The sequence below is a fragment of the Schistocerca cancellata genome, chromosome 1 (assembly GCF_023864275.1).
Source record: "Schistocerca cancellata isolate TAMUIC-IGC-003103 chromosome 1, iqSchCanc2.1, whole genome shotgun sequence".
Lineage (NCBI taxonomy): Eukaryota > Metazoa > Arthropoda > Insecta > Orthoptera > Acrididae > Schistocerca > Schistocerca cancellata.
Genome location: NC_064626.1, coordinates 800,022,931 through 800,036,464, shown reverse-complemented (window position 1 = coordinate 800,036,464; position 13,534 = coordinate 800,022,931). Strand labels below are relative to the sequence as shown.

The following is a 13,534-nucleotide window of genomic DNA, read 5'->3' as shown; positions in this document are numbered from 1 at the left end:
AGACTGGTTTGATGCAGCTCTCCATGCTACCCTATCCTGTGCAAGCTGCTTCATCTCCCAGTACCTACTGCAACCTACGCCCTTCTGAATCTACTTAGTGAATTCATCTCTTGGTCTCCCTCTACGATTTTTAACCTCCATGCTACCCTCCAATACTAAATTGGTGATCCCTTGATGCCTTAGAACACGTCTTACCAACCAATCCCTTCTTCTAGTCAAGTTGTGCCACAAACTTATTTTTCCCCCAATCCTATTCAATACCTCCTCATTAGTTATATGATCTACCCATCTAATCTTCAGCATTCTTCTGTAGCACCGCATTTCAAAAGCTTCTATTTTCCACTTCTAGTTTCACTTCCATACATGGCTACACTCAATACAAATACTTTCAGAAAAGACTTCCTGACACTTAAATCTATACTTGATGTTAACAAATTTCTCTTCTTCAGGAACGCTTTCTTTGCCATTGCCAGTCTACATTTTATATCCTCTCTACTTCGACCATCACCAGTTATTTTGCTCCCCAAATAGCAAAACTCCATTACTACTTTAAGTGTCTTGTTTCCTAATCTAATTCCCTCAGCATCACCCAACTTAATTCTACTACATTCCATTATCCTCGTTTTGCTTTTGTTGATGTTCATCTTATATCCTCCTTTCAAGACACTATCCATTCCGTTCAACTGCTCTTCCAAGTCCTTTGCTGTCTCTGATAGAATTACAATGTCATCAGCGAACCTCAAAGTTTTTATTTCTTCTCCATGGATTTTAATACCTACTCCAAATTTTTCTTTTGTTTCCTTCACTGCTTGCTCAATATACAGATTGAATAACATCGGGGATATGCTACAACCCTGTCTCACTCCCTTCCCAACCACTGCTTCCCTTTCATACCCCTCGACTCTTATGACTGCCATCTGCTTTCTGTACAAATTGTAAATAGCCATTCGCTCCCTGTATTTTACCTCTGCCACCTTCAGAATTTGAAAGAGAGTATTCCTGTCAACATTGTCAAAAGCTTTCTCTAAGTCTACAAATGCTAGAAATGTAGGTTTGCCTTTCCTTAATCTTTCTTCTAAGATAAGTCGTAAGGTCAGTATTGCCTCACGTGTTCCAACATTTGTACGGAATCCAAACTGATCTTCCCCAAAGGTCGGCTTCTACCAGTTTTACCATTCATCTGTAAAGAATTCGCGTTAGTATTTTGCATCCGTGACTTATTAAACTGATAGTTCGGTAATTTTTACATCTGTCAGCACCTGCTTTCTTTGGAATTGGAATTATTTTATTCTTCTTGAAGTCTGAGGGTATTTCGCCTGTCTCGTACATCTTGCTCACCAGATGGTAGAGTTTTGTCAGGACTGGCTCTCCCAAGGCCGTCAGTAGTTCTAATGGAATGTTGTCTACTCCCAGGGCCTTGTTTCGACTCAGGTCTTTCAGTGCTCTGTCAAACTCTCCATGCAGTATCGTATCTCCCATTTCATCTTCATCTACATCCTCTTCCATTTCCATAATATTGTCCTCAAGTACATCGCCCTTGTATAGACCCTCTATATATTCCTTCCACCTTTCTGCTTTCCCTTCTTTGCTTAGAACAGGGTTTCCATCTGAGCTCTTGATATTCATATAAGTGGTTCTCTTTTCTCCAAACGTCTCTTTAATTTTCCTGTAGGCAGTACTATATTACCCCTAGTGAGATAAGCCTCTGCATCCTTACATTTGTCCTCTAACCATCCCTGCTTAGCCATTTTGCACTTCCTGTCGATCTCATTTTTGAGACGTTTGTAATCCTTTTTGCCTGCTTCATTTACTGCATTTTTAGATTTTCTCCTTTCATCAATTAAATTCAATATTTCTTCTGTTACCCAAGGATTTCTACTAGCCCTCATCTTTTTACCTACTAGATCCTCTGCTGCCTTCACTACTTCATCTCTCAAAGCTACCCATTCTTCTTCTACTGTATTTCTTTGCCCCATTCCTGTCAATTGTTCCCTTATGCTCTCCCTGAAACTCTGTACAACCTCTCATTTAGTCAGTTTATCCAAGTCCCATCTCCTTAAATTCCCACTTTTTTTGCAGTTTCTTCAGTTTTAATTTACAGTTCATAACCAATAGATTGTGGTCAGAGTCCACATCTGCCCCTGGAAATGTCTTACAATTTAAAACCTGGTTCCTAAATCTCTGTCTTACCATTATATAATCTATCTGAAACCTGTCAGTATCTCCAGGCTTCTTCCATGTATACAACCTTCTTTTATGATTCTTGAACCATGTGTTAGCTATGATTAAGTTGTGCTCTGTGCAAAATTCTATCAGGCGGCTTCCTCTTTAATTGCTTAGCCCCAATCCATATTCACCTACTACGTTCCCTTCTCTCCCTTTTCCTACTACCGAATTCCAGTCACCCATGACTATTAAATTTTCGTCATCCTTCACTATCTGAATAATTTCTTTTATTTCATCATACATTTCTTCAATTTCTTCGTCATCTGCAGAGCTAGTCGGCATACAGACTTGTACTACTGTAGCAGACGTGGGCTTCGTATGTATCTTGGCCACAATAATGCGTTCACTATGCTGTTTGAAGTAGCTTACCCGCATTCCTATTTTCCTATTCATTATTAAACCTACTCTTGCATTACCCCTATATGATTTTGTGTTTATAACCCTATAGTCACCTGACCAGAAGTCTTGTTCCTCCTGCCAGCGAACTTCACTAATTCCTACTATATCTAACTTTAATCTATCCATTTCCCTTTTTAAATTTTCTAACCTACCTGCTCGGTTAAAGGATCTAACATTCCATGCTCCGATCTATAGAACGCCAGTTTTCTTTCTCCTGATAACGACGTCCTCCTGAGTAGTCCCCGCCTGGAGATCCAAATGGGGGACTATTTTACCTCCAGAATATTTTACCTGAGAGGACGCCATCATCATTTAACCATACAGTAAAGCTGCATGCCCTCGGGAAAAATTATAGCTGTAGTTTCCCCTTGCTTTCAGCTGTTCGCAGTACCAGCACAGCGAGGCCGTTTTGGTTAGTGTTACAAGGCCACATCAGTCAACCATCCAGACTGTTGCCCCTGCAACTACCGAAAAGGCTGCTGCCCCTCTTCAGGAACCACATGTTTGTCTGGCCTCTTAACAGATACCCCTCCGTTGTGGTTGCACCTACGGTACAGCTATCTGTATCGCTGAGGCACGCAAGCATCCCCACCAATGGCAAGATCCATGGTTCTTAGGAGGAACACTAAATATCTATCTGAGATGATTTAATGTAGGGAAAGCAGGTCCCAGTCTCAGATTTATTAGTACATCTCAATGAAAAGTTAATTTGTGTACAGGTGGGCCTACCAAAAAATTCTTGTTTGACCAATTCTCCAGAATTTTTCAACAATCTAGCATCCCTAATTTGTTGAACTATCAGAAGGGATAGCAAGTATTCAGAGAGAAGCTAAGTGGTGCATTTAGTAACTGGCAAGAATGGCACAGAAATGCTCAACAAATTGTAGTTGGGGACAACAAAAAAAAGCAATTTGCATTATGGAACAGTATACTAACAATATTCTGAGGGCCCAATGTCTGACAAATGTAAAGACACGATACTCCTTCCAAGCTATATCTTTCACAATGACTAAAATAATTAGAGAAATACAGGCTTATTAAGAAGGAGTACCAACAATCTTCCATGCCATTTATCATCCTCAAACAAAATAGGGAGTACAGACATATTCTGTAAATGGTAAATAAAAATGAAAGAGGAAGAGACAGAAGTCAGTAAGTCTCCCTTGACCTTTGGTTCTTGGCGACTTTTCCAAACTCTCCCCATTTCCTAAGCCTCGTCAGTCTTTTTTATTCATCCCTCTTTCTTCCCCTTCAACCTTTCTGCCAGAAGGAGCCACTGGTTCTGAAAGCTTCCAAATGTTCTTAACCTCTATATGTACTTGTATTCTCCTGCTGTCACTTGGTGGTATACTTCTTAAAGAAAAATGTTAAGGATCATACACACAGTTGCAGAAGGGAAAGAAGAGTCATTCCAAAATCTGGACCAGAAAAATAAAAAAGCACAAAGAAAGATTCAAATAGTTTATTCCAAACCATTTCCTAAGCTTTGTGCTGACTTTTCCTTACCTTCAGCATTATCTGTAAATCCTTTCGTTTTGTCATTGCTCATGTTTATTCCAATACAGCATGGCGAGAATTTAAAATGCTATACACTGAACATTATTTTTAAATATACTCTTCCACCGTAAATTTTTACTTTCATTTTAAACAGGTGCCCATTTGTATTTTCAAATAAGACTTTCTGTAGTATGTCAATCAGGGTGAAGTACAGCAAAAACATTTATTTACTGGAGATGGTTACTTTTTAACATGTACATATGAGAAAAAATAGGTATACTGACATCATAAGTGAAAGGAAAGATGTGTTCATATAAGAAGACAGCAGTAATAATAACAACAGTTCACCCACAAAAGCCAGAAGTCTTGGGCAGTGAAAATATAGTATCTTTCCAAGTGTTTAAGAGGTGAAAAGATACTTTTAAAATTAGGCACCATATTTCAATAACGCACTGCTATCAAAACAATGGAATGGAAGAACTGACAGAGCCAGTGTGAGAGAACTGGGGAACTGTATTCGGGTGAAAAATCAACCTGTGTGTCGCACTACAGCAAAGTATACATGAGTTTCATATTTCATATTCGTCCTGGATGATGTTCTGTATTCCAACTGCGGCCAAAATTATAGTCCGGGTGTGGGCGGGGGCGTTCCACCTATGACAAGAGTACTGATGAATAAAACTTTCCTTCATGCAATGGTCCTTGAAAGAACTGTGGTCCTCATTCCAAATACCTGCAAGTGTAACTGCAAAGGAAACCAATTTTTCACTGTCAAACTGAATAAACATTTGCACATGGCCTAAGATAGCGAAAGGGGCATTTATAATGCTTGTTTATAACAAAAAATAACAGTATGACAACCTCATCCTTCAAATTTGAAAGAGGTGTCACTAAAATTTAAAACAGTGATGTTAATGGACTTGCTAAATGCAGATCCCTGTTATGTGTAAACAACAAACCTGAAAACCTGGTTTCCATCACTGGCAAAATTCAATAAGATCCTTCATTATTGTCAAAAGAAATTTTACTTTGGTGACATTAGTAAGCCGAGGACAGAAAATTGCGCAAATTCAAAGACTGTAAATGGCTGCAAGAATTCTGTCATTGTAGAACAAGAAACATAGTTGTAAATTCTGGTGGTTCTTGTTGGGATGACACTTCCTAACCATTTCTAGATCCTAGCATATGTCCACAGTGAATACAAGTGTCATGAAATTTGTGATAGGTCATCCAGAAAGAAAAAAAAATTACTGTTGTGGGGATACAATAACTTACATTTGTGGTGTTGTAAGAGAACTGCTTTAGCTAAGAATATGTACTGTTTGCATTTTGTTGTAAGCGGGACATAATTGATATAGTCACTTCATGTAACATTCAAGCCATGATTAATTGTTCAAATGGATGAATGCTGCAGCAGATTATAACACAAAATCTATGACATTTACAGAGACAAATCACAACATAAACCAATGACTCACAGATGGGCAACACTGCTCGATATAGAGCATGTATGTTTTCACAATGAAAACCAAGTGACACAGAAATTGGTCAAAAGGGCCTAAGAAGCAAAAACTGGAGAAATGGATTTTTCAATAAGTGCAATAATCTGTCACATACTGGCTAACATCTCACACGGCAAAATTATACACCAGTGTACAAATCCAAACAAGCTGACTATAATCTGTTCATCATAAGAATAAACCTGACGTAAACAAACACAAACATGGTGACTGGTCAGAAGCCGTAGCACACACACACTGGTGTTGTTATGCTCTTGGAAGTAGGTCCTACTTAGGTATTAGATATATTATTACTAAGTTACGATAAATGAATCTTTATGATATTCAAATGTATTGACAGCCATCAACGTTTTTCTTAATCACACTTCAGCTACATAGTTTTTATTTCAAAAATCGTGTACAGCCACAGCCTCTGCAGTGTTGTGCTCTAATTGTCACAATGTTAATGCGCAGAATTAAAATGGCTGAGGCTGCTTTCTGTTCCATAGTGAAATATGCCTGTAGAATATGGTAAAGTGCTGAGACATAGGTTGTTCTTGATATTTTTCATAAACTTATGGAGGTAATTGTCTTTGAAGTTTTCCCACCCACTGTATGTAACACAGCTGATATAATTATTTACTCGCCCCGTATGTGTAGGGCAGTCGGTAGCGTACTGGAATGTTAGCCAAGTACAGATTATGCTTCGTTGGTTCAAGTCTCCCCAGTTTCATTTTTTTTTTTTTCTTGTTCAATTTGAAATACCTACATCTCATAATTAGAAAATCATCAACATTTTTAATGAACAATGTGTGTCTTCTTGTTTCTAATTACATTTTGGATGCGAAATTCCTGCTTTCATTTCAAATATAAATTCTTAATTATTGGTGTTTTATGAAAGACTTCATAAAAGTTGCTTAAAATAAGACATCATAACCATTTAATTTTTTAACACAAAAATCCTCTTTATTTACACTATTCCATTGTTTTATACCACAGAGGTAGATAAGTATCGTAGAAATATGAAAAACAATCATTTTCACAGCATTGAGCACATCATACAAATGCTGCATTTTTACATTTGCTAATGTACCATTACAATATGAACCTAAAAGAACTGATCTGGAGCCAAGTTGCGGGTTTTGGCCCAAGAAGTAACAAGACTGTTAAGCTGCCAGATGTAACTAACGCAGGCAGCATTTTCACATGTCACTGCCAAACACTGGCGGGATATAGAACGGCTCCTCGTAAAAGAAGAAGAGAATATGCGGCGCCTGGTTGGCTTCGTGGATTCTGTTGTTGATAGGCTCGTTATCCATGTAGCAGGTGACACTTGCAGAACTGAAATGTATTTCTCGGATCTGGATAAAGAAGGAGCTAGGAGATTACCAGATGACTAACTGTAATTAATACCTTCAGTGGTTTCAGTATTCAACAGTACGGTGAAATCCCTGCCGTATGCTTTTGCCTTACACACAGCTCTCTCTCAAAAATTACCCTTTGTTTAAGTTAGAAATTTTCATCACTCTTGTTTGCAATTAGAGTACTCTGTCAGGTGAGAATGAATGCATTTTATGCTTTCTGTCTGGTCACCTAAGAAGTGTGTGGTAGTGCTGGAGTTTCTCCAAATATTATTTCATTCTCTTTAAAAATTAAATGACATTCAAAGGTATATAGTTTCTTTGCTCGTCTCTTTTTACATCTGAACTGCAACTTACATCACTGCAAGTTAGTTGGACTGTTGGCTTGCCAGTCCTGCCCAAGTTTAATGTGCCGGTAAAGCTGTTGTCCCACATTATCACTCAGTCTACGTGCATGTAACACAGCACAAAACGTATCCTTTAGATCGTACTTGACCGTAATGTTCACAACTTGGCTTCCGCTCCATGTGAAACGAAATCCAATGAGATTCAAGCAAATGCAGAAGAATACCTGACGTAATGTTTACATCAGGTTTATTCTTATGATGAATAGAGTATAGCCCTAGTGTTTTTGACATCTGAATTAAAGGAGTATGTAACTACAATATCACACACAGACCACAAAGCTCAATTATTTGATGTTTGTTGATGGACAACTGCTAAGTGCTAAGTGTAACATTCAAATAACTTCCATGATGAGGGCATCAACAACAGCCATAGCTTACATCTGTGGTGTGACAAAAATCCAAATGTCATTCGAAAAAATATTTTCTGTGTCACTACTATGTAAACTTTACGTATGATGTGGTATGTAATTAGTTAGTTAGGTCCACTGCCCTAACTAACTTTCTTACAGAACACAATAAGCACACTTCCTGCAAAGTGAATTGCCACTGTTATTGGATAAGGTTCCTTTCACTACAGGGGTGGGCATTTTCTTTCTGCACATTTTAACCACTAGATAATGTATCATCTAAATGTAACATTTCTCAGACCTGACTTCAATACATTTTTATATATGTGGATGGATGGAAAATGAAGTTATAGGAAAAAACTAACACAAGGCAGAATTTGCCACAAAACATAATTACAAGTGCACCAAAAGATACTCAGAATAACTAAGTGTAATACTGTGATGAGATGTGAAGAGTTATTTTTTAAAAATAACCTATTCTGGGTGCACATTGCACTTGTGCCAGTGAGGATATCGGAGATGGGGCTACACTAGGCATGGTCTACATATCAACAGGACTAGGAGAGGAAGATTGATGGGGTTTACTTACTGAGAGTATAGCAGGAGGGTGTGGGGCCACACATGGTCAAATACCTGTCACTGTGGTTTTACAATAAACCATGCAACAGACTCCCCTGTCTTACATGTACCTCAACTAATTTAGAGATTTCTTCACTGAGTATAGAGAAGAGAGAATGTACCACACCGGAGTTCACAATGATCAGAGAAATTTGCTAGGAATCATCTTTCTTCATAAGAATGCACAGTCTATTAAAAATAAAGTACACCAGCTTGAAGCTGAATTACAGTCTTTGAGCAGCATTGTGGTATGCAAAAGAAAATCAAACACAGCATATAATGCATATGTGGTATGAAGGTGCAAGTCGCTACTGTAGAACTACTTTAAATGATGGGCTATCGTGTATTTATATCAGAATTAGCACACATCTTTAAGTTAGAAATGATCTGATCACACTTAATGTAGATAAACATGGCAGCCACTGAAATAACAAAGCTAATCATTCTGCATGTGTACCAGTCACCTATTTGTAGAGCTGACACTTTCTTTAACAAATCTCAGCACAAAATGCTGAATAATATGTGGAGACATGAATACTAATGCAGGTTTACAGATGTTCTGGGCAGAGGCAAATCCAGGGGGGAAGACAGGGTGGCTATAGGGCTGCAACTGCAGCCTTCCCAGACCTAAAAAAAATGTAGCTTTGTTTACTCTACAGAATTCAGAGACAGTGCAGTGATATAGGCGACTCAGTTTTTCATGTGGACTGAGAGGAATCGTGGCAAGTGAAAAGGCTTGAAGTCAGCTTTCCAGCCAATTTGGAGTTGGTGCAAGGGGCATAGCAACACGTTTACAGTGCTGGAGTCACCAGTAGATGTAGTTCAGGTGTGCAGCAATGATGAGAAAAACTGTGTTCACATCAAAGAATATTGTACAACAAGGACCAATTGAATGAGGCAGCGCAGTTGTTCATATGCTGATCTCATATTCAGGAAAGCATACTTCCAAGGTAGGATCGGAAAATAACACAAAATAATTTTTTTTTTCTCCCCTGATATTTCAGCTCGAATGTTGAAATTTCATGACAATATAATCTGAAGTCTGTGCTACACACAATATTTTGCTTTCATGCGCAGCTCTAGCGAGAGAAGCCTGAACATAACATGCATGCTACTGTCAACTTGTGAATAGTGGAAAAGTGTAATCTGATATTTGTGGGACAAAGGGCATAAACTGAGTGAAATTCACAGGGATATGCGTGATATGTATGGACTGTATCAGTGTCTCCGGGTGGTGTGCATTCTTTCAAGAGAGCCTTGTGAACCTTAGTGATTTGCCATGCTCTGGGTAGCTGGTAACAGCTGCAACACCACAGAATATCAGAGCCATTGAGGCAGCAATTTTGAGCAACCAGCATTTGGAAATGTGAACACTATTGCAACAGTTCAACATTTCCTATGGTGCAGTGTGTGATACTGATCATGAGACACTGAGAAACTTCGTAAAGTCAGTGCTCACTGGGTGCCTAAGTGAGTGACTGATGACAAGCTTGGATCACTTAACACATTACGATGCAGAAGGGCATCATTAGGAATCATCACTGGTAATGAGTCATGGGCATATCACCAAACACTCAAAACCAAGCAGGCCTCTTTGGAGTGGAAACATAATGGTTCCCCAGTACGAAAAAAATGCAAAGTGCCTCAGTCTGATAGGGAACTGTTTGTGATAGTATTCTGGGATAGGCATCATGTGTTACTTGTGGGCTTTGCTGAACAGGAGACCAATGTGAATGATGCAGCCTACATGAAAACTTTGGTTCAGTTGTATCACACCTTTTATGACAAACGCCACAACATTAATGCTGACAGTGTCAAACTTCTTCATGACAATGCTCGCCCCCGTGTTGCTGCCCCTGTTTTTGAAAAAACTGCCAAATTTGGGTGGAAGGTGCTCCAGCATCCTCCATACAGTCCGTCTTGTACCATCAGATGTTCATCTGTTTGGTCCCATGAAGATATTCCTGGCCGGCCAACACTTTGCAACATATGTGGCAATGAATCAGCAGTCCACTGATGGCTGTACTCCAACCAAATAGACTTCTCTAAAAAGAGCATATTGAAACTGGTACCACGATGGGAGAAATGTGTTGAGAACATTGGTGATTATGTAAGTACATTTGTGATTTTTTTCTTTTTGTTACCTATTAAGCTTTTTAGCAGTAAAATTATTGTGCATTACTTCCCTCATAGATTCTGCGCATGCGTGTATAATTTTTTGAGCCACTTATTGTCAGTGTATTATGATGACAAGTCAAATATCATTGTAAAGGCGATTCCTGGATGAATAAATAAATAACAATAATAATAACAATAATAATAATAATGTTTCAGTAAGTTATTGTGCATTCTTGCTCATTATTGTGAGATTTTTTTATGAACAATATTCAAACAGCTATAACTTTGCAAAAACTGGGAATTATATTTCTAAGAATTGTTACATTTCAAGTTGTCCTGAAATATTTACCGAACTTCCTGAAAATGCTGTATTTAATTTCCAACCCAAGTATGATGAACTATGCAAATACCTGTTACGATCTAAAAGCCTGCAAGCAAGAAATAAAATAAGAACAGTGAAATTAGGTAAACAGATCAACTGGGATGAAATGAAGGAAGGTGCAATCACCTGAAATAATATTAGTGGAATCCATTCTACCTGCAGTATCATGAATGTGTAGTGACAACTGAAAACTTGTGCCAATCCAGGACTACAACCCAAATTTCCTGTTTGTCATGAACAGCCACCTTAACAATTAGCTACGTGAGCATGGCTCCAGGCCTCGTTCAAACTTTCATTGTGCTCACAATTCAGAGAAGGAAACATGACTGAGGATGAATTTTTCAGTCAGGCGTGACAGCATGCAAAATAGCCTAGGCATGTTTCTGCGAACTGCTGACCAAGATTCTGCTAAGTCTGTTAATGTCTACAAGGTAAACATCAAGGTAAATATTCATAAGCTCTTTTACAACACAGTACAGTGTACTCTAGATTGTCCACAGTAATTGGCGACTTGAAAATCGTGGATAATTGATTTCTGCAGATAACCAACAATTAAAGTACATGGTAATGTATTAGAGTTGTTCAAAAACAAAAATTAATCACAATGTCATAATTAAAATCATTCAAATAATGTTTAAAATAAATTCTATTTTATTTATCATATTACGCATGAGAATACAGTACTTACAAAGCAGAGTGTGGCAAGTCAATTTCACATTACACTGCACTACGTTGAAACAAAATATTCTTGAATTGATTTTTGTCTCAATGAGGTACACCTTCTTTTACATATCATGCTATGAATTTTACACAACACCAACTTTCCAGAAAGGGGATCATGTCCTTGCTGTTCCAGGCTGTCCAATAACCCTTCAGCCCATTCAAGTGCTGATGCATGACTGATTACCGTTTCTGGAATTAGACAAATGTTGTTATCTTTGTCACTGTCATTCACCACCTCAGATTTCCCTTGTGCTTGGTAACAGTAGCAATGTCACTCAACATCCCATGACCTAGTTCTATGCGGTCCACATCAAACAATTCAGAAAAACCTTCGTTGTCAAGTTTCACACCCCAAAGTACTTGTCAAAACAGCAGCTAACATTCTCTGTGTGTTCCACATCAAATCAAACAGCAATACTTTCTTTGTCAAGTTTCACACTCTGGAGTACTTTTCAAAACAGGAGCTAATGTTGCTAATGAGCGGTCTTCTTCATCATTGGACTCACCAATTTCATCAGTTTCAGGATTAATGTTTTTCCATGAATTGGCTGTGGCTGATTGTTTTACCTTAGACTACACCTTCCACACTTCCATAAACTGCAAAGTCAATTGTTTCCAAAATGTTTGAAGACTGCTGCCCTCATCAATAAGTTTTTGTAGCAGATTTCCTCCATATATTTTCTTCATGGCAGCACTGACACCATGAACCATTGGCTGCATTAAAGCTATCTCATTAGGTGGTAAGTATTTTACAAATATCATCCTCTTATCCAATTTCAGAGGAGGTTCATTCAGATGCAAGCAGGTAGACCCTTCAAAGTTAAATTTTCTCGGACCTGTAGCATGGAGCACTTATGGAACCATGTTTGAAATATTCTGCAGTCCATTCAGATCTCTTTCTGGTGAAAATAATGGACAGATACATGTGCATTTCTTTTTCTTTGAAACAGAGTAGTTTTTTTCACTTTACCTATTATACCAAACTTAACTTCATATGATCCTACATCATTAGCACAATACAACACAGTTATCCTCTCTTTATTTGATTTATAACCAGGCACACTACGCGCTGTCTCGAAAGCTTAAGTCTTTGTTGGTAGACACTTCCAAAACAGCCCAGTTTCGCCCTTGTTGTTTATTTGCTCCAGCTCTAAATTTTCTCATACAGTACATTCATGGGAATCATAACAAAATTCAGAAGCAGCCTTATTATCTGCTTTTAACTTTTCTCCTCAGATGGCAATCTCCTGGATACCATGACACTGTTTAAATCTACTTAGCCAGCTGGAAGATTCATTAAAATGTCCTTCAATCCCCAAGGTTTTGAAGAACAAGTGGGCCTGTTTGGCACTTATTGGGCCAGATACTAGTGTGCCCTCTGTTGTTTTCTGCTGAAACCATTACAGCTTGGCTTTATCCAGTTCTGTGTTTGTAGATATTTTCATAGCCTTTCACTATGACAAACCTTGAAATGAGTCAGACATGCTAGCAAATTTGTTTTTCCAAATGTCACAGATCACAATTTCACCCACATTGTAAATCAGTTCCAGATTCCACGTATCAATACTGTCTTCTTCAAGTTTGTGTATTATCTCCAGTTTCTGCTGTACTGTTAGCACAACACATTTTCACTTTTCAGACATTGTTCAGCACTAACTGAATTCAAATGATTACAGTATTCACCACAGCAATGCAATCCAGCACTTGAGGTGTTAGAGCAGCACACTGTTAACTAGTGTTGTAACGTGACATTATCATTCACTGGCAACTGCTCCAACATAAAAGAAAAATTTTCAGCAACTATAAAAGAACTGGGAGAAATAGGCTGCAGGTAATCTGCAAAGCGGATAATAATTGAAAGTTTACTGTACCAATAAGTTGTGCATTGATAAACAATTCTGCACTGTTATAATTTATTTCATGTTTTTCGGCAATTCAATATTTTGCTACAGTTGAC

At 38.2% G+C, this 13,534-nt stretch overlaps 1 protein-coding gene across 6 annotated transcripts in view; it reads right to left on the bottom strand.

Annotated features, from left to right (window-relative positions):
- LOC126187852 (uncharacterized) overlaps nucleotides 1-13,534 on the bottom strand; it is a 240,019-nt gene that overhangs the window by 22,414 nt on the left and 204,071 nt on the right. The gene's annotated exons all lie outside the window — the stretch shown is intronic.